Source organism: Ursus maritimus, unplaced genomic scaffold (genome assembly GCF_017311325.1).
Source record: "Ursus maritimus isolate PB19 unplaced genomic scaffold, ASM1731132v1 scaffold_16, whole genome shotgun sequence".
NCBI classification, from domain to species: Eukaryota; Metazoa; Chordata; class Mammalia; order Carnivora; family Ursidae; genus Ursus; species Ursus maritimus.
This window is the reverse complement of record NW_024424008.1, coordinates 31607180-31626218: the sequence shown is the minus strand read 5'-3', so window position 1 is coordinate 31626218 and position 19039 is coordinate 31607180. Positions and strand designations below refer to the sequence as shown.

At 42.4% G+C, this 19039-nt stretch overlaps 1 protein-coding gene across 2 annotated transcripts in view; it reads left to right on the top strand.

The window, feature by feature from the left end:
• FAT3 (FAT atypical cadherin 3) overlaps positions 1 to 19039 on the top strand; it is a 497297-nt gene that overhangs the window by 42634 nt on the left and 435624 nt on the right. The window lies entirely within an intron of this gene.

The following is a 19039-nucleotide window of genomic DNA, read 5'->3' as shown; positions in this document are numbered from 1 at the left end:
GCTCAGTCGTTAAGCGTCTTCTGCCTTCGGCTCAAGGCGTGATCCCAGGGTTCTGGGATCGAGCCCCATGTCAGGCTTCTACGCTGGGAGCCTGCTTCTTCCTCTCCCACTCCCCCTGCTTGTGTTCCCTCTCCCGCTGGCTGTCTCTCTCTCTGTCAAATAAATAAATAAAATCTTAAAAAAAAAAAAAAGACACCCATGAACCATTTGCTAGTACTGACATTAGCGAGCACTTAGAGTCCCAGCTATCACATTGTGGGTGCTCGGTGAGTATTCGTTGGAACATTGCAGCCTGACTGACCGACTGTCAGTTCTCTTGTATGGACACCTTTTTGCTCATTAGTATTTAGAAAGCAAGACTATACGCAAGCAGGCCCAGGCCTTTGATGCTAGCTTTACGCCTTACCATTGCTTACTAAGAGTCCTAGATTCCCGCTTCACCACATTTCTCACTGTCCTACAAAGATGCCCTTTATTCATGCCTTCTTTTTCCTCCTCCTTTGCTTTCTTATGACCCAGATTCAGCATCACCTTCGCTGGTCTTGGGCATCCTTGAATCCTTGTTCCTCCTTTAGTGGTAATATTTAACCAACTGTCTGGTAGTATATACTCCCTTGTATGTCTCTTCTTTTAGGTATCATGCCTGGGCATCCCAGGGACCTGGCTTTTTCGCCTTTGTAGTCTTCCCTGTTTCCCTTCCCTGACAGCCATCCCACCCTGACACGTAGTCAGTCCCGGCCCATTGAAGACACTGTCAAGTTTATAGGAGAAAGCGATGCTAGCTTTCTTCATGTACAGGGGTCACTTTAAACTGGAGTTGCATGTAATAAATCCCCGGGGAACACAGCACATCCTGAAGCCATGCGTTTTACAGTTACCATCTCATTGAATTCTCAAATACCTTGTGACATGAGGATGATCGCAAATCCACTTGGTTTCCGAGGAACTAGAGACACTGGAGCTACTGAGGAGAATGTTGGAGCATGAGTGGTTACTTATCTAAACCCTTGTCACCCCACTTGCTCTGCCACCTTGCTGTCTCATAGACAGGTATTATATATGGGCCAGAGGGGCAGAATTTAAAAGCCCATCTGCGTGTTTTCATTCAACCTGGCAAGGGGAGATCCAGTTCCCATGCAGGGATAGAGCACAGAGTGGCTTAACCAGTGAGGACTGGGTACTGGGGTGTGGTATGAATTGGCTCCCTCTCCCAGCCCAGAGCGAACAACCAGGGGACCCCGTGGAAATCCCGTCCTTAGATGAGAACTGCAGCATGAGGAACTCATGCCAGCATTCTTCATCTCAGCATCCTGTTCTTAGTAACAGAATAAGCCATTTGGTTTCATTGTGTTGTCCCTTTGACACGTTTACTGACTACACACATTTACAAATAAATGGGATTTGTTAATAATGCAGTTTTTCTTAATTAATGTATCATATGATCCTCTATAACAGGAATTTTGTGCCCTTTACCTTGTGTCATGATACGCATTCCAATAGCAAGGCTAACACTACTAACAAAGTGCTTTTGGTTTGGCTTCTGTTAAAGAAAAAAAAAATTAACTGGGATTTTTGGGATTTGGGCATTAAACAATACATTTGCCCAGATGTTAAAAGTTAGTTTCCAAGGGATGGGGAGATCTTGTTTATGATATGTGAAGGAAGCTTAAAGGGAATTAGTTTAATTGTGTAAGAATATTAAGCAATCTTCTGCCGTCTGCTGTCAACAGCACATGGGTCCCTGAAGGTCTGCTTTTCCATTACCCTGATTTTCTCCCTGCCTGGATGGAGTTCCCACTGTCATTAACACGCCTCACATAGTTTTTTTTGCAGCTTGGGCTGGGTTAAATCATCTTACTTATGCAAAGTGGATTGGCTAAAACCTTTTCCCCAAATACCTGCTGTCCCCAAAGGGCTATTTTTGTTGTCTCTCGCAGGAGGCACATGGCCGGTCTCACACACTGTGTCATCCTATCATCAGCTACTCTGTCTAATTGTGCAGCTCTTTCCACCTTTCTTCCCAGAAAAGCCCATCTTGTTCAGGAACCGCCCTCCCTCCCCCATCCCGCAGACACTCCACCTCTCTTCTCTCTGCCCAGAGTATTTTGTTTTGCCTGCCTCCTGTCTTAAGGGGATGGCCAGGATAGATTGCAGTGGCAGTCAATTTGCCTGTGTTAGGGAACGCTGTGTCACAGACTGCTTTTGACCACAAGCCACAGTAGGAATTAAGTTTACATTGTGACCCAGAATACACACCCACACCTACACCCACACCCACCCCGCAGAGGTTTTCACAAAACAGTACTGTATTAGGTTCCTGGAGGTGCTGTAACAGTGTGCCAAAAACTGGGTGGCTTAAAATAATAGAAATATATTGTCTCATGGTTCTGGATGTCAGAAGTCTGAGATCAGGGTTGGCTTGGGCTGTGTTCTCTCTGATGACTCCAGGGGAGAGTCTTTCCTTGCTTTCACCTAGCTTCTGGTGTCTTGTAGCTTGTAGACGCATCACTCCAGTTCATAGCGGTCCTTTCCCTTGTGTCTTCTCATCATCTTCCCTCTGCTGATCTGTCCCTGTGTCAGATTTCCCTTTCTTTGTAAGGACACCAGTTATACTAGATGAAGGCTCACCTTATAGCTTCATTTTAACTTGACTACCTCTGGAATGGCATTAAATCCAAATAAGGTCACATTCTGAGGTATTCAGTGGGGGATACCCCCAATTAGCCCCCATACCATTTTGGGGAATCATGATTCAATTAATAACAAATACTAACCTTTAAATAATACTCCAATGTCTATTCCATCCTCTCATTAAAAAATGTTGATTGTGTCTCAGTTGATTTCATGGCAGTTTGAAAATACTGTTTAGGACAAAAGTTCTGAATTTGAACCATGTCTTCTCTGATTTTTAGTTTTCTCATTTAAAAATATATATTATAATCCCTACTTTCCAGGCTTGTAGTGAGAATTAAGAAGAGAATATGAAAAGGTACTTGGTAAGTTAAACTTAGTTAAACTAAGTTAAACTTAGTAACAACAAAGTAAAAGTGAACAGGAAATTTCAAGCAGTACCTTTTAATCTGTTCAGTGAAACTGCACAGAATTTTTAAAAATTATTTTTAGTGGGGGTGGGGAGTACGTCGGGGTGGAGGGAGAGGGAGAGAGAGAATCTTAAGCAGCCTCCATGCCCAGCATGGAGCCCAACATCGGGCTCCATCTCACAACCCTGAGATCATGACCTGAGCTGAAATCAAGAGTTGGACACTTAACTGACTGAGCCACTGAGGCGCCCCTGCATAGAATTCTCTCTCTTTTTTTTTTTTTTTTAAGATTTCATTTATTTATTTGACAGAGAGAGAGGCAGCGAGAGAGGGAACACAAGCAGGGGGAGTGGGAGAGGGAGAAGCAGGCTTCCCGCTGAGCAGGAAGCCTGATGCAGGGCTTGATCCCAGAACATTGGGATCATGACCTGAGCTGAAGGCAGACGCTTAATGACTGAGCCACCCAGGCACCCTGCATAGAATTCTTTATATCTAAATGAAATGGATGAAAGTCTTGAAAATATAACAGATTACTAAAATTGACCCAAGAAGAAATAGAAATCCTGATACAAAAGGATTTATAGCTCTAGCTCTGACATGTGGAAGTTGTTATTCCCAACATTACAACAAAAAAACCTCGGGAGAAACTGGAAAAATTGATATTCTTGAGATCTGGTTACCTGGCACAGAAACCACCAGGTGTTGTAACTGGGAGGCAATTTTTAATTGGAATTTTGACAAATTGCTGGAAACTGGATGCAGACAAGTGGGAGATTGAAAACCGCCTGGGGATGATGGTCTAAGTGGGTGCCTACACTTTCACAAGTTTTACGCCGGGAATCTCACCAGGTGCTCACGGAGAGGATCCAAGAAAACTCCCCTCATGGCCCTGGTCATGAAATCTTCTCAGATTCTTCTCCCTAACAAAGGCCTCATCTCCAGGGGGGGAAGACTTCTCCAGAGGGCGATTCTGAAACCTTATCCCAGATGAGGGAATCGAGCTCAGCCCCACTGAAGCTGCATCCAGCCTTCCTGTTTTACCTAAGGGGAAAATCAATAAGTAGAAGCCATGGTCAACAGGGGAGAGAGTTTCAAGGAAATGGGTTACCTTTTTAGAAACAAAGTTAGAAACAGTTAGAAACAAACTTTTTAGAAACAATGTTAGAACAAAACACTGCTAAGAGTCACACCCTGAGACACAGGCCACTAAGACTAGGACTTAATTAGTAAGATTTGAGAACACCCCATCCCTCACACTATTCCACCACACTACCAAGCCTCCAATAATAATAACAGTGGAGTGCGGCTGAAAAACTGCACAACACAGAGTGTCTCTGAGAAGCAGAAAAAAAGGAAGCCCCAAAGCCAAGAGGGGAGGAACAAAGAAGCCCACTACAGGAATTTGAAGCCTCGGGAGCCAATAGCCACAACAAGCATTAAGCACAGCTCATCTCCTAGCCAGGTTAATATAAATTATCTCACTAAAGGCGCCTGTTTACTTCAGTACATATTATACTGTACAATGTGTCTGGCTTTCAGTAAGAAATCACACACACACACACACACACACACACACACACATACAGTTTGAAGAGACAGAGGAGTCATCAGAACCAGACCCACATATGACAGATTCTCCAGTGAGCAGAGAATTTAAAATAACTATGGTTAATATGTTAAAGGTTCTGATGAAAAAGTAGACACATGTAAGCTCATGTGTATAATATAAGCAGAGAAGTGGAATCTCTAAGGAAGAATCAAAAGGAAATGATAGGAATAAAACAGCCAGTAACAGAAATAAAGAATGCCTTTGATAGATTCAGGTATATGAAACATAACCAAGAAAAAGGAATCACTGAACCTGAAAATAAGTCAATAAAACTTCTAAAACTGAAATGTAAAGAGAAAAAAGAATTAGAAAAAAGAATGATAATGAGAATGTCCAAAAACTGTGGGACCGTATAAAAGATGTAACATATCTTTTAAGAGAAGAATAAGACAGAAGTATTTGAAGTAATAATGGTTGAAAAATTTCCAAAATTAATGACAGACAAAAAACCACAGACCCAGGAAACTCAGAGAATACTAAGGAGGATAAATACCAAATTAAAACCAAACCAACCAATCAAAGAAACAAACAAAATACCAAAATCCTGTACCTCCACAGGTCATATTCAAACTGCAGGAAACCAGAGACAGTGAGTGAAAATCTTGAAGAAGGTTAGGGTGGGAGGGAACATCAGGAAGTAGAACCAGAAGTTAAAACTCTTCCAGTCTCTTCCCACCTCCAACCTTGCCTCCTTCATTAACAAGTTATCAGACCCATGTTTTACATGCAAGTTTACCTGTCTTTCAAGATATATATGTCATATTTTATGTAGTTTTCCAGGAAATGAAGAAAGGAGGGAGGGAAGTGAAGGAAAGTATACAATTTGCTTTTTTTTTTCTTTTTCTTTTTCTTTTTTTTTTTGAGACAGAGAGAGAGTGAGAGTGTGTATGCTGCAAGTGGGAGAGGGGCAGAGGAAGGAGGAGAGAGAGAATCTCAAGCAGACTTCCTGCTGAGCACCAAGTGGAATGTGGGGCTCTATCCCAGGACCCTGAGATCATGTCTTGAGCTGAAATCAAGAGTTGGATGCTTAACTGACTGAGCCACCCAGGTGCCCCCACAATTTGTTTTATAAGGCTAACCTTTTTACCAAAACTGGATGAGGACAGGATAAAAAAACTGCAGGCAGTTCCCACTTGTAAATATAAATGTGAAAATCTTAAAGAAAATATTAGTGACTGAATCCAACAGCGTAATTGGAAACAAAACAAAACAGTATGTCTAAGCAGGATTTCTCCTCGCAGATAGTTCAACATTAAGAAATATGTCAATTAAAAAGACCGATTTACAGATTGAAGAAAAGAGCATCATGCCTTCCCATGATGCTCTGGTTAGTTAAATAGTTTGCTCAGTCATATAGCTATTAATTGGTGGTAGTGCAGTTTCAACTGGCCTCCTCCAAAGCCTGGGCTCTTACCCACTGTTCTGTCTCTGAAGAGAGACAGGAAAAGGTGAGCATGGGGAACAAAGAAAGTAGTAATGGCAACAAGTGGAAAAAGACTATGGTCGCTGAGCAGAATGTCTCATTACATTGATCTCCTTTTTGGGTTTTTGTTTCTTTTTATTTTATGCAATCTCTAAATTTCCACCGTCTGTGTCTTCTTAAATTATTCCATTCCTCAGTTCCTCACTGTTAAACTGGGTTCCCTGAGCCAGTCTTACTCCCTCTTCTCCGTTCCAAAGGGTTGCCCTTTGGAACACAGAAAAGGCTCCCAGACTAAGCAAGTCAAATACAAAACATTGCAACATGTGATTGTCATGTGTATATTACAGACCGTAATTACTAGGAGTTTAGAGATGGAAGTTGGAGATATGGTCTAGGAAGACAGAATAAAGGAGTGAGATTTGAACTAGACCTTAAAATTGAGTGTTTCCGTTTGCAGAGGTAGAGTTCATGTATAAGGGTGCTCGAGGTCAGGACCACAGCAGTATTCAAAGCCTGGAGGTGGGAATTTGTATGTCTTGCTTAGTCTGCTCCAGGTGGAGGGAAAAGTTTGTATTGAGGAGTTGTGGAAGATAAGTTTGTTATGGATTTTATACTACAAAGAAAAACGAGTAAAAGTATTGAAACTTTCATCTGTGAATTTATTCCTTCCGTCCTTCATTTGGCAAATATGGATCATCTCTTCTATGCCAGTCCCTGTGCTCCCATCCAGAGTACAAGTGTTAGAAGAACATGGTTCCTGTGTTTTAAGGAGCTTTGCAACTTGAAAGACAGATGTGTCTATAATAAAACACACTGTGACAGGTGCTATCCTGGTGGAATGTATGACCGGGGATGGGAGGCCCAGGAGAAGGAGTGATTCATTCTGTCAGGCAAGAGGAAGAATCGCAAAGAGCTGAGAGAATGTAATCCCATGTGAACTACCCTGGATAACTAGATGATCCATCTTTGTTAAATCCTTAGCACTATTTCTCACGGAGTGCTCGGTGGTTGTTGGGGGTCTTCCATCTGTGTTTGGTTAAAGCCTGATACCACTGTGTGTGGGTCATGGCATCAGAATCCAATATGGCAGCTGCATGAAGCTGGCTGACTTGCAGTTGTTCCCAAACATGTCTTATTTACTGCCCCTTTCTGTGTTTTTCTTCATGGCCATTTCTCTCCCAGCAGAGCTTTCCTGTTTGACAGACAGGTGTAGGGGTTTCTTTTGTGTTCCTTATGGCGGGTGCCTTCCTGATGCCTCCCCTTGATGCTCTAGAGAAACAGGGGGTGCACCGGGGAGCGCTGTTGGCACAGTCCCTGCTGTAATGTGAAATACGTTGTGGCCAGCCTCTCTCAAGTCCTTATCCAACCGACGAGGTCTGTTATTTGGCCAGCACTTGCTATATAACGTGAGCTCATCAGATATTCTTTTGAGTGGGATCTAAGGATTGCATCCGAATGAGGCTCCCATTTATACATTAAGATCCACTCCTCGATTGGAGCACTTTTAGAAAAGTATATGTTGGAGGGGTAGAGCAAGTAGGGAATGGCAGTGGCTAGAAATGTTTTATCCTTAGGTAATTTGCCGAGATTTAAAATTTGCTCTGACCAGTGACAGTTTGCTCTTTTTTGTTTGGGGCTTTTCCCAGTTTCCTAGTTAAACATATGAACGTTTTGAAAGTTTGAATATTTCAAGAAATATTCTTGAAATCTGAAATACGCCTTGTTATTGTCGAAGCTACAACGAGAAAGCTTCATTCCCTTGGTTCACGAGTACGTGTCGCTTGACTTATATTGTGCTTCTTACAGTGCCTTTCCAGTCTCTGCTGTGAACCCCACGTTTGGTTTCTAATCTGGCAGCAGTGGACTCTTAAAAGGATTCTCTTACCATTCGAGCCATATAGTCTGTGACCATAGATCGACTTCGTCTTAATATTTCTATGGAGATTGTCTTGTTCCTTGAGAAATAAACCGTTTTAGGAATCAGTAGTGTAGAAAACTGAAGCTATTTTATTCCTGGTTTCCTTGTGTTACCCCAGTCCCTGATAGAAGCATGTTTTAGTAGCAGTGTGTACACTTTCTTTCTAATTGGGTTTTTAGCACCTAAGGGATCCTTAAAAATTCCTTTGTAACTAATTGTTCCCTTTCTCAAATAAGGACCCGAGTGCCTCTGACATTATAGTAAGCGAGGGAACAGCATCTCATTTCCCCAAACATAATCTGATTTCCTTGCTTCGTGAACCTGATTAGTTTGCTGGCCCCAAAGCTGTACAGGCTGCCGTAGACGTCCAGACTTGGCTCCAAAGGGAAAGATAACTTCCGTGGAGTCCTTCCAAGCATGTGCTCCGTGTGAGCCTGGCCTGGAGGAACACTTGGATTTCAGCCCCTTTCCAGGAACCAGAAGTAGCACATCATAGTAGATCCCCCATGTGGGTTCCAGGTGTTTCTAGAATCGCAGGGACTGAGATATCGAATGGGGATTACGTAGCGGCATCCGTCTAGGCAGCGGCAGACTTCCGCAGGCTTGTGCCTTTTACCTGACCACCCTGCGGAGCCTGGAGACGCCTCTGGGTCTTCATCCCATTGTCACGTGACTTTGTAAAGTTTCTTCTAATATCTTAGAAGGCTCGACTCCTGGAGACAAGCAGAGGATGGGGCTATGAAGGCTAAACGTTTTGAAGTCAACAATTATTCCGGGCGCCAGAGACCAGTCTCATGGGTACTGTCTCTGCTCAAGCCTAAGCCTGGTGGTTTTATTTGATAGAAAAATTATTTAGGAGATATCGCAAGAGAGGAGGAGAGGCAGATTGTGTGTTTGAGAGAGAAAGAGGCGGTGGGGATTGGCTAGTGACATGTAAGTGATATTTTTTGAAAAAATGTGTTCATTCATTCCCCACTGGTGACGGATGGAGCGAATATCAAGTGCGGGTGGTATGCCTGGAGATGGGGAGACAGGGGTGAGAAGAAATAATGCTCACACGTTATTACTTCATAAGTCTCCAAAACATCTAGATCTCTGCCTAGCACATAGTAGGTATTCGATAAATATTTATTGAGGGGAAAGCATGAATAAATATTAAGAATAAATTTCCCTGATGTCAGCAGTGTGTTATCTTTTAAGTTTTTCAGTGCTTGTACCTTAGCTTTCGTTCCTATGTTTGGTGTAGTTTGCCTGCATAATCCTTGGTTGATTTGAGAGGAAATGCCCTTGATTAGAGACATATAACAAGTCAGGACTGATCAGATTGAAATCTAATGTAGGCACCTAATTTAATGAGGAGGGAAAAAATTACCCAAACAAGAGCATGTGTAATTATGCTAAATTTCATGACTTCGGGGTCATAAATGGATTTTTCTTGATGTTCGTCTGACACGAATTAATTCCAGTTGTTGCTGACTGTTAAGCAGCGGCTTGTAGGGCCCTTTATAATAAGAGGGCATTAATTCCTGTTAAATTATGATGAGCCTCCTGCAGAATCATACATTTTATTCATATGGATGCCGCTAATAAGGAGACAATGAAAGACCAGGAGGATCAGAAGGAGGCCGTTGCTGCAGAAATCGAGGGGGAACGAACCTTTTTAACCCATGAGGCAAGGTGGCGGGGAAGAACTTTGGAATGGTTGTCTTAGTCAGCTTGGGCTGCTGTAAGGAGATGTCATAGACTGTGGGCTGAAACAACAGACATGTATTTTCTCACAGTTCTTAGGGCTGGAAAGTCAAGATCAAGGTTTCAGCAGCATTGAGTTTCTAGTGAGAGCTCCCTTCCTGGCTTGGAGTCCTCACATGACCTTTCTTCTAAGCAGAGAGAGAGACAGAGAGAGAGAGAGCGCTCACATCTCATTTCCACACCAACACCATTAGAACAGGGCCCCACCCCGATGACCTCATTTAATCTTAATTACCTCCTTAGAGGCTTCGTCTCCAAATACAGTCACACTGGCGATTAGGACTTCAACAAAGGAATTTTGGGGACCCAGTTCAGTCCACAGCAGTAGGATAGCTTCAGGTTTGTACTCTGGTTCTTGTGTGCGTAGCTTCTTTTTGCCTCTGACCAGTTGCATAGGCTCCCAGAGGCTTATTCCCCTATTAAATACCATGAGAATGAAAATCACAGCCCGAGTTGGGGAGATGACGGTGAATTAAAGGAGTGCATGGAAGACCTCGCCCAGGGCCCATAGCGACCAGTCACCAAGCACCAGCCCTCCACCTTCTCCCTTACCCTGCGATGCCCACTCGGATCTTGTCCTTTGTCTGGGCAGGCTGGGTTCCAGGTTTGCAGGCACATTTTGGGGTTGAGGTCCCTCTCAGTGATTAATGGATCATAGTCCAGGAGAGCAGAAAAATGTTCAGAAGCATGGATCCAATATGGAATGTGGGAGGAAGTGGTGATGTTGAGAAAATGAGACGATTAGCAAGCACGTTAACTCTGATGGAAATTATGGAATCGTGATGCTACGGAAGGCATTTTTAATGATTCGAGTAAATGAGAGAGTGACCTTAATTCCATTCTTTCAAATTATGGGATTAGGCGAAGGGCTCTCTTTGATGAGAAAATAAAATGGAATAGTTTTCAGCAGAATTCCGTTTTAAAATTATGCTCATCTTTAAATATTTTTCTTTAATAATCCTGTCAACTGTTAATGAATTAAACATTACGTGTAGAAGTGTTGTTTTTATTTCCTGCACTGCAAATAAGTCTCCTGAGAAAAGATTCAGCATCTTCTCTGGGCTTTCTTCTTGTGGTATTTCAAATTAAATTCCTATGACCAAGTGTTATATATAATTCTTATTCATGATTTGAGCATGGATGTTAATAAATGTCACTGCAGTATATTTGCTTTCTTTATTAACCTGAATTAACGAGGTTTTCATATATATACATATATATGTAATGTATACATCACGACCATCTGAATCCTGACACTTTTAAAGAGATAAGCCTATTTTTTTGCCTTTTCTTTGTGTTGAAGAAAAGAATTTCGTCATGTGTTTTCCCAGCTGCCTTCTAATACCTTTGTAGTTGTTCGTTAAATATGCTGTTTATGCAAACTGAGGGCCTCAGAGGGGAGGGGGGTGGGGGAATGGGATAGACTGGTGATGGGTAGTAAGGAGGGCACGTATTGCATGGTGCACTGGGTGTTATACGCAACTAATGAATCATCGAGCTTTACATCGGAAACCGGGGATGTACTGTATGGTGACTAACATAATATAATAAAAAATCATTAAAAAAATATGCTGTTTATGGGGGCACCTGGGTGGCACAGTGGTTAAGCGGCTGCCTTCGGCTCTGGGCGTGACCCCGGCGTTATGGGATCGAGCCCCGCATCAGGCTCCTCCGCTAGGAGCCTGCTTCTTCCTCTCCCACTCCCCCTGCTTGTGTTCCCTCTCTCGCTGGCTGCCTCTATCTCTGTCAAATAAATAAAATCTTTAAAAAAAAAATATGCTGTTTATATGCTGTGTATCAAGCCCTCTCATGAGGTAGTATCAGTCCTCTACTAGTTTATTTGTCACTTTTCCTCAGCTCAGCGGATGATGCTTCTTTCATTCATTCAGCCTGTGGAGTAGTTGTCAGTTGGTGTATTCAGTGTGTCAGGAGGGAGGAAAGTAAGCTGTGCTTTAAAATGCTGTCAAATTATTATCATTTTTTTTTTCGGTCCCAGTCCTTGTATTTGGTATTCAAAAGAAACCCTTTATTTTAGGGCATTGAGTACAAAATTAGATCAGTTCCATAAGATCATGACCCTATTTCACAATTATGAGCCAGTGTGAGTGTCGGGTGGTGCTCGTGGCTTCGAGTCACTCCTTGTTGTAGTTTTTAGATACACTGTACTCGTAGTTTTGTATTTTCTTTTGTGTTTCGTCAGCCTCAGATGGCGTTTTATACCGGCAGTTGGGATAACAGATCTTTAAGTTTCCTGAATAGAGTGTAGTGGAATGGACATAATCTTTCTGACTGCTAAATCGTGGTGGAGCGTTGGTTTATCTACTCATTGGTCGGAAGAGGTAACAAAGAGCGTGCATTGTTTGCTTCTAGAAAAAGAAAAAAATTGTGCGGAATAAACAAGGGTGGAGAAGTAAGGAATAATAATTTTTAAAAGGTCTACTTTTTAGATTTCTTTTTCTTGAGGATCTTTTTCAGAATATGACCATACCTGCTCTGTGGAAAGTGGTCAGTGATTTCTTTTTTTAATCATCGGATGTGTTGCAGGTGTGGGATTCCACAAATCCAGAAATCCTTTGTACTGTTGACTGACCTGGATTTCTCACCTGCATGCAAATTCCATTATCTCGCCTTTTTTAAAAAATTTATTTTACTTTATTATTTTTTTTAACTACGTTCAGTTAGGCACTGTACAGTACATCATTAGTTTTTGATGTAGTGTTCAGTGATTCATTAGTTGTGCATAACACCCAGTGCTCATCACCACACATGCCCTCCTTAGTACCCATCACCCTGTTACCCCAACCCTGCACCCTCCTCCCCACTGAAACCCTCATTATCTGGCCTTTTAAAAGTTTGCCGCACTTGAAGTTTTTTTTTTAATGGTGTGTGTGTGAATAATCCCTCTGGGACTAGTTTGGGGGGCGAGTGGAGCTCCCCCAGTGCTTTGGAGGCATCTGAGGGACAATGCTGTCCCAGAGCTGGGCATACAATCTGACATTTACCTTTGTTGAGTCACCTTGAGTTAACCTGAAGTCCAAGAGACATTCCCCCATTTTTCTTTTCCCTTAGGGGGTCCTTGTTTTTACTATTGTGCAAATTCTTGTGGCTTTTTTTTTTTTTTTTTTTTTTTTTTTTTTTTTTTTGCTTTTAGTTCTTAGCCAACAAGTAAGCTTGGTAGCTGATGGGAAGGAGGGGTGAGTTTTACTGAATAATTTTCCAGATCAGTTTCTGGCCCAGTGCGATTTCAGACATGCCAGGTCCTTTATTTGCTCATTGACCTCACTGGCCTCCCTGCCAGAATCAGGCAAAATAAACAATAAATAAAAAATATGGCTCTTTTCCTGCCATTTTCTTGGAATATAGTCTTGGGGACATAAGCCAAAACTCTTCTCTAATGAGGAAAAATAAACCTTATGGGAAGGAAATTTTCATACATCACACTAGATTTTTTTCCTTGATTTCGAACATTAGGTACAGTTGGTATATGTGACAATTTCACATGCATCGATGAGCAGCAGGTCTTAAAGCTGTGGGGTCGTTTAGGCAAAGAAACAGGATAAAGAAATATGTAAGAAATGATGAAGGCGGTGCCAACGTGTGGGCAAGTTGCAATGACTCACTTTTAAGGGAACACGTTAAGGATGGTCTTTCCTAAGCACTGCATGTGCATTGTGCTAGGCACCCTAGAGACCTCAAGGTTGCATCAGACCCAAGTCTACTAGGAAAGTACGTAAAATGCTGTGGTATAGGAACAGTGACAAATGCCCTGAGAAGTACAGATGCATTTTTACAAGAATTAAGAGTAGGGAGCGATGGTGTCTGGGTCATTGCTTCTGAAAATGTGTCTGCAGACGGGCTGCTTGCCGGAAATGCAGTTTCACAGGTCCCACAGGAACTATTATGGGCTGGGGCCCAATAATCTGTATTTTGGTAAGTCCTTCAGGTGATACTGATGCCCACGAAAATTTGAGAAATAGCAGTTCTGCTCAGCATAGAAAGAGAGAATAAAGGGGTTCTTGGGGGAGGAGCAAAAAGAATATGAGTAGGCACTGATGGAAGGTGAAGTTTGACAGTCCCTTCAGCTGCCTCCACGTTTAGTGCCTCCAACTCTTAGAAAGATTTATCTTCTATTGGATCTAGATTCCTCATGCTTTTCCACAAATGCTCTTTCCTCTCTTTTCCTTCTCAGTGGAAGAGTGAATCATGGTGATCATATTTTGTATGATAGCCTTTGCTATTTTTCAAGGAGAATATTAAGTTCCCCACTGTCTTTTCTTCCTCAGGCTAATTAATCCTTATTCTTCAGCCTCTTCTCTTACCTTCCAGTGCTTTCATCATTTTCATTGCTCTTGTCTGGGCTTTCCCCCAATTTTCCGTATTTCTCCAAGGTTGCAAAGACCCAACTTGCACTGGTGCTGTGTTGAGGGCTTTGCCTCTCTCTCCAGGCAGAGTGAATGGGTATTTTAGCCCCTACATGTTCTTTCCTTTATGAGAATTTACCTAGAGAAGTCGCAGAGTGTAGGGTAGTATATTGAACGTAGTGTCCGTGGACTCATGGGGGACTGGAGATTGTTCACATGGAATTCTTAGATCCATATAGGTACCAGCCATTGTCTGGAGACTCAGTAACTATAACGATTCCCACATAAATGCATTTCTTTCTGTTTCTTGATGTACTTAGCTAGAATAGGGACTAAAATTCAAAATCTGTTGTTTTATCTTCTTGTGTTTTCTTAACAGAGTAAAAGTCCAACTGTCCCCGTGGGAATCTATGCAATTTTTAATGTCAACAAAGAGCCCTGTTGTGTTTGAAAACACATTTTTTGGGGCAATAGGCCAGTCAGTGAGCATGATAGCCTGTCCTCACCTGTACAAGAGGGGAGAAAAGTATCTGTCTTTCATGATATTGATTGTAATGGTAAAGTGGTTACTGTATGTATAAGACCATAGTAGGTGTTTAGCAAATGGTAGTTATTATTTGTTTGTATTAACTTTTGTCTCGAATGTGCCTTTTAATCCAGCATGATTCATTGTTCAGCTAGCCCTAAGCGTATGTAGATAGTAACTGTAAAATGGGGCCACATTTTTCTCCAACTTCATGTCTGTGTTCTTATCACTTTCTTGTGTTTAAGTTTCTGTGGGTAGCAAGGTGGAGGAAAGGGTCTTTTCTGAGAGTTAACTCAGTTCTAAGTTGGCCTTCCCCATGCTGTATCTTGCCGTAAGGGGCCCCTTCATACTCCACTGGATGTCTAGAATTGCTGTTTTCCCTCTTGAACTAAAAGCAGTGAAAGAGAAATAGTATGGGTTGGATTTGCTGAATAGCACAAAGTTGAAAGTTTAAGACACTTTTATATCTAATCATTGGACTTGTTGCCAAGAACATTATTTCCATATATGTTGACAACCAGTGGAGGGAAATTTCTGACCCAGAAGTCTTAAACGTGTTGAAGACTAAATGTTTTTAGTAGAATGAGGTGAAGTTGTGGCCGGTCATGAAGGAGATGCCATTTTCTTGGTCCAGTCTCCCTGTCACTGTGGGATCTGTGTGTGTGTGCTGGTAATGTTGGCATCCATTGTCCTTTCAGCTGTCACTGTAGAAACAGATGACACCACACCTGCTTTCTCTGTCTGCCTCACATTTTGTGTGAGAAGGTCTGAGAATGGCCTTGCATGCATGCTTTTTTGATGAGTGACTGCTCAGTTAGTGATGCTCGCTTCTTATGATTTCTTCCTGTTCTGTGTGCTGGAATGCATTGCCTATTTTTGTCATTTCTCTTTGTCTTCCACCTGTAGGCTTTGCATTGAGTTATTTTGCTTACAACAGAATTCACCCATCTAAGAACAAGCTGGGAGAGCTTGTCATTCCCCTGCCCTCAATTCACTAGAAGGGAACTAAGACCTCTTAGGAAATCAAGACTGCCCTGGAAACTAGTGAACAAGAGAGACTCCTTGGGTTTGGGGATCTGGCCAATACAGGATACTTGAAATTGATTAGAAAGGTGGAGGGTACCTGGGTGGCTCAGTAGGTTAAGTGTTGGACCTTCTAGGGGCACCTGGATGGCTCAGTCAGCTAAACATCTGACTCTTGATTTCGGCTCAGGTCATGATCTCAGGGTTTTAGGCTCCCGAGTTGGACTTTGGGCTCCGATCTCAGCATGGAGTCTGTTTGTCCCTCTCCCTCTGCTCCTTCCCCCCACACACGTGCTCTTTCTCAAATAAATAAATGAATAAATAACAGTCTTTTAAAAAAAGGAAAAGAGTGGAACCTGGGTGGCTCAGTTGGTTAAGCATCTGCCTTTGGCTCAGGTCATGATCCTGGAGTCCCAGGACTGAGCCCCACATTAGACTCCCTCCGCTTCTCCCTCTGCCCCTAACCTGGCTCATGCTCTCTCTCACCCACTTTCTCTCTCAAATAAATAAATGAAATCTTAAAAAAAAAAGTTAGACCTTCTAGATGATTTCCCTTTTGTCAAGGCCTGGGACTGGTGGCTTTACATTGCAAAATAAAATAGTTCCTTTCATATAATCTTATTTTAACTTTAGCTGGTCTTTTCTAATTCTGCCTTTTAAAAACATTACATAAGTTTTGTATTTCTCTGCTACCTCTTGGCCTGTGAGAAATACAACACATGGGCTTAGATGATTTTCTTTCTTGGAAATATGCTTGACAAAGCTGCATATAATAAAAGCACAATTTTCTCAGCAGGAGAACAAACCACACTGCCCTCTTGCAACTGGGCTTTAAAAATATCCAAAGAATACACTTAGATAAATTTGGCCTGTATTTTAATATTTTTGCAGTGACGTCTTTGCTTCAGAACATTCCCAATTGAAAAATATAAAACTTTCTTTTCCTGATGTGCTGGGGAAAAACTAGATTTTCCTGCCAATTTCAGCGTGAATAACTGTGGTGCCTGTTTAACTTGTTCTCTTTGTGAGTTACAAGCCTAGAAGAATGCTGCCATTTCACGATGTAGAATGCATTCTCATTTGATCGAATTTATGCAGCAGTGAGTGCTGACGACGTTCCACAGATCCATCTCGGTTTGTTCCATGCCTTGGGTTCTGCGTTCCTCGATGGTTGTGTGTTCTCGGCATGTCCGAAGCCGAATGGGTAGAGAGTCCGAGTGCTTGGAGTGGGAACACATGCCCCAGGCCATTAGTTAATCTGTCCTCTTGCATCACCAGCTGAGCAGAATTGCATTTTATTTATCTCATGTTGGCCACAGTTTTAGGAGAGTGAAGTCTCGCTAGACCGTATTCTACCTCCGTGCTTCAAATATCAATGGCCGTGGTTTAGGAAGAAGCTGTCGTGGTTGAAAACAAGAACACCTGCATTGTCAGAAATAAACAAAGGTGTCACCAGACGTAAGGCCGCATGCCAGCAGATGGTTCAGAGTGTCCGATGTCTAATAGTAACTTTGGGGGTCCCCTGGTACCATTGGCTTTTGCAAGGTCCAGACTGCCCCTGGAATGTACTTCGTGATAGCCTGTACCACTCGGAAGGTGAGAAAGAGTGTGAATAACCATATGGGTAAGTATACTCATCTTCTAGTGTCGAGTTTTTGTTTTGTTTTGTTTTAACCTTGTTCTTTAAAATTCAGAGCAAACCGTCTGCCTCAGACAGGATTCCTTAAAACCTTATTTTTTAAGCTTTCCATGTTAACATTAATGATAATTAATTTACATGACATTCAAATTAGTGTTTCTTACACGTTTCTCTAATTGGGAAAGTAGATACGCTGCATTTTCTTAAGGATATATCAAAAGAGCAAAGCCACCTGGATCAGATTAATTCTAAATTTTGTTAGTGCTTTTTTTTTTTTAAAGATTTTTATTTATTTATTTGACAGAGACAGAGAGAGAGAGAAAGCACACAAGCAGGGGGAGCAGCAGAGGGAGAGAGAGAAGCAGACTCTCTGCTGAGCAGGAAGCTGGATGTGGGACTGATCACAAGACACTGGGATCATGACCTGAGCCAAAGGCAGACGCTTAACCAGCTGAGCCACCCAGGCACCCCAATTAGTGTTTTTTTTTTTTAAGATTTTATTTAATTATTTGAGAGAGAGTGCACAAGCAGGAGGAGTGGAAGAAGCTGACTGTCTCCTGAGCAGGGAGCCTGATGGGAGGCTCGAAGAGGTGCTCGATCCCAGGACCCCAGGATCATGACCTGAGCTGAAGGCAGATGCTTAACTCATTGAGCCACCCAGGTGCCCTGTAAACATCGATAGTGCTTTATCCACTACACAACGCTGCCTTGGCTCGAGATGAAAACAGTTCACATACAAAGCTGTCCCCAGTCCCTAGAAAGCAGTTAACATTTTAGCAACCCACCCAGGAATTTTGCCTGTTGGATGAGATTTTAGTGGGGCATGAGGTCACCTGTGAAATGCCCTTGTTTATTAGGTCCCAGTTCAGAGGGAAAATACCCAGAAAATAACGAGACTCTCCTGCTGGCTCCTCCAACGTCCTTCACAGGTGCGGATCTGTCCACATCCTACTGAGAAAGATTGATGTGGCCGAGCTTCGGTTGGAGCATAGGATGATACCAGGACAGATGCTGGAGGTTAGGCAGTGTCCTGGGGAACTTGGCCAAGGCAGCTTGGATGTGTGCCTTGGAAAATACCAGCCATGCAGAACAGTCTTGGGGCTGGCGCAAAAGGATGGAGGATAAAAAGGATATTGAGGCAATTGCTTGATTCCATACGTTAAGAAGTGACCTTCTGGTCATTATTGCTTTTGTATGACCTGCTGTTTTGATAGTTCTTAAGAATCCATCACGGTTTTGTTGTGGTTGTTCAGTTCTTCCTTTACAAATGCTAACCTATTATGAAAGTTATTCTAAATCATAGCTGTGGGGAAGAGTTCAGTGTCAGTTTATAACAGAGTTGTGTCTCTCCCTAGATAAGTGAACCCATTCTAGGGATTCGATTTTGAATTGCACCTTCTCAAAGTCACCATAAAAATATTTATGTATTTTGTACCTCTTTGATGCTATGCTGATTCTGGGGATACCAAAATGTGAAGAAATGCACTCTGTTCTCCTAGAATGGACCATGAAGTAGGAAGATTGATAGGTAAGCCAGCACTATACTCCTACGGTAAAATAGTACAATGCAATAAAATGCAAAAGTGTGGTGAGTGAGGGTAGCCTCAGAAATGCATAAGGTGAGCAATTAGCATGGAGGGAGGTCATGGTTAACTTTCCTGAGGGAATGTGTGAACCAGGGATGTCTTAGAGAGGAAGTGATACCTGAAGTGATTTGACAGGTGGATAGGAATTCACCATGAGGGAAAGA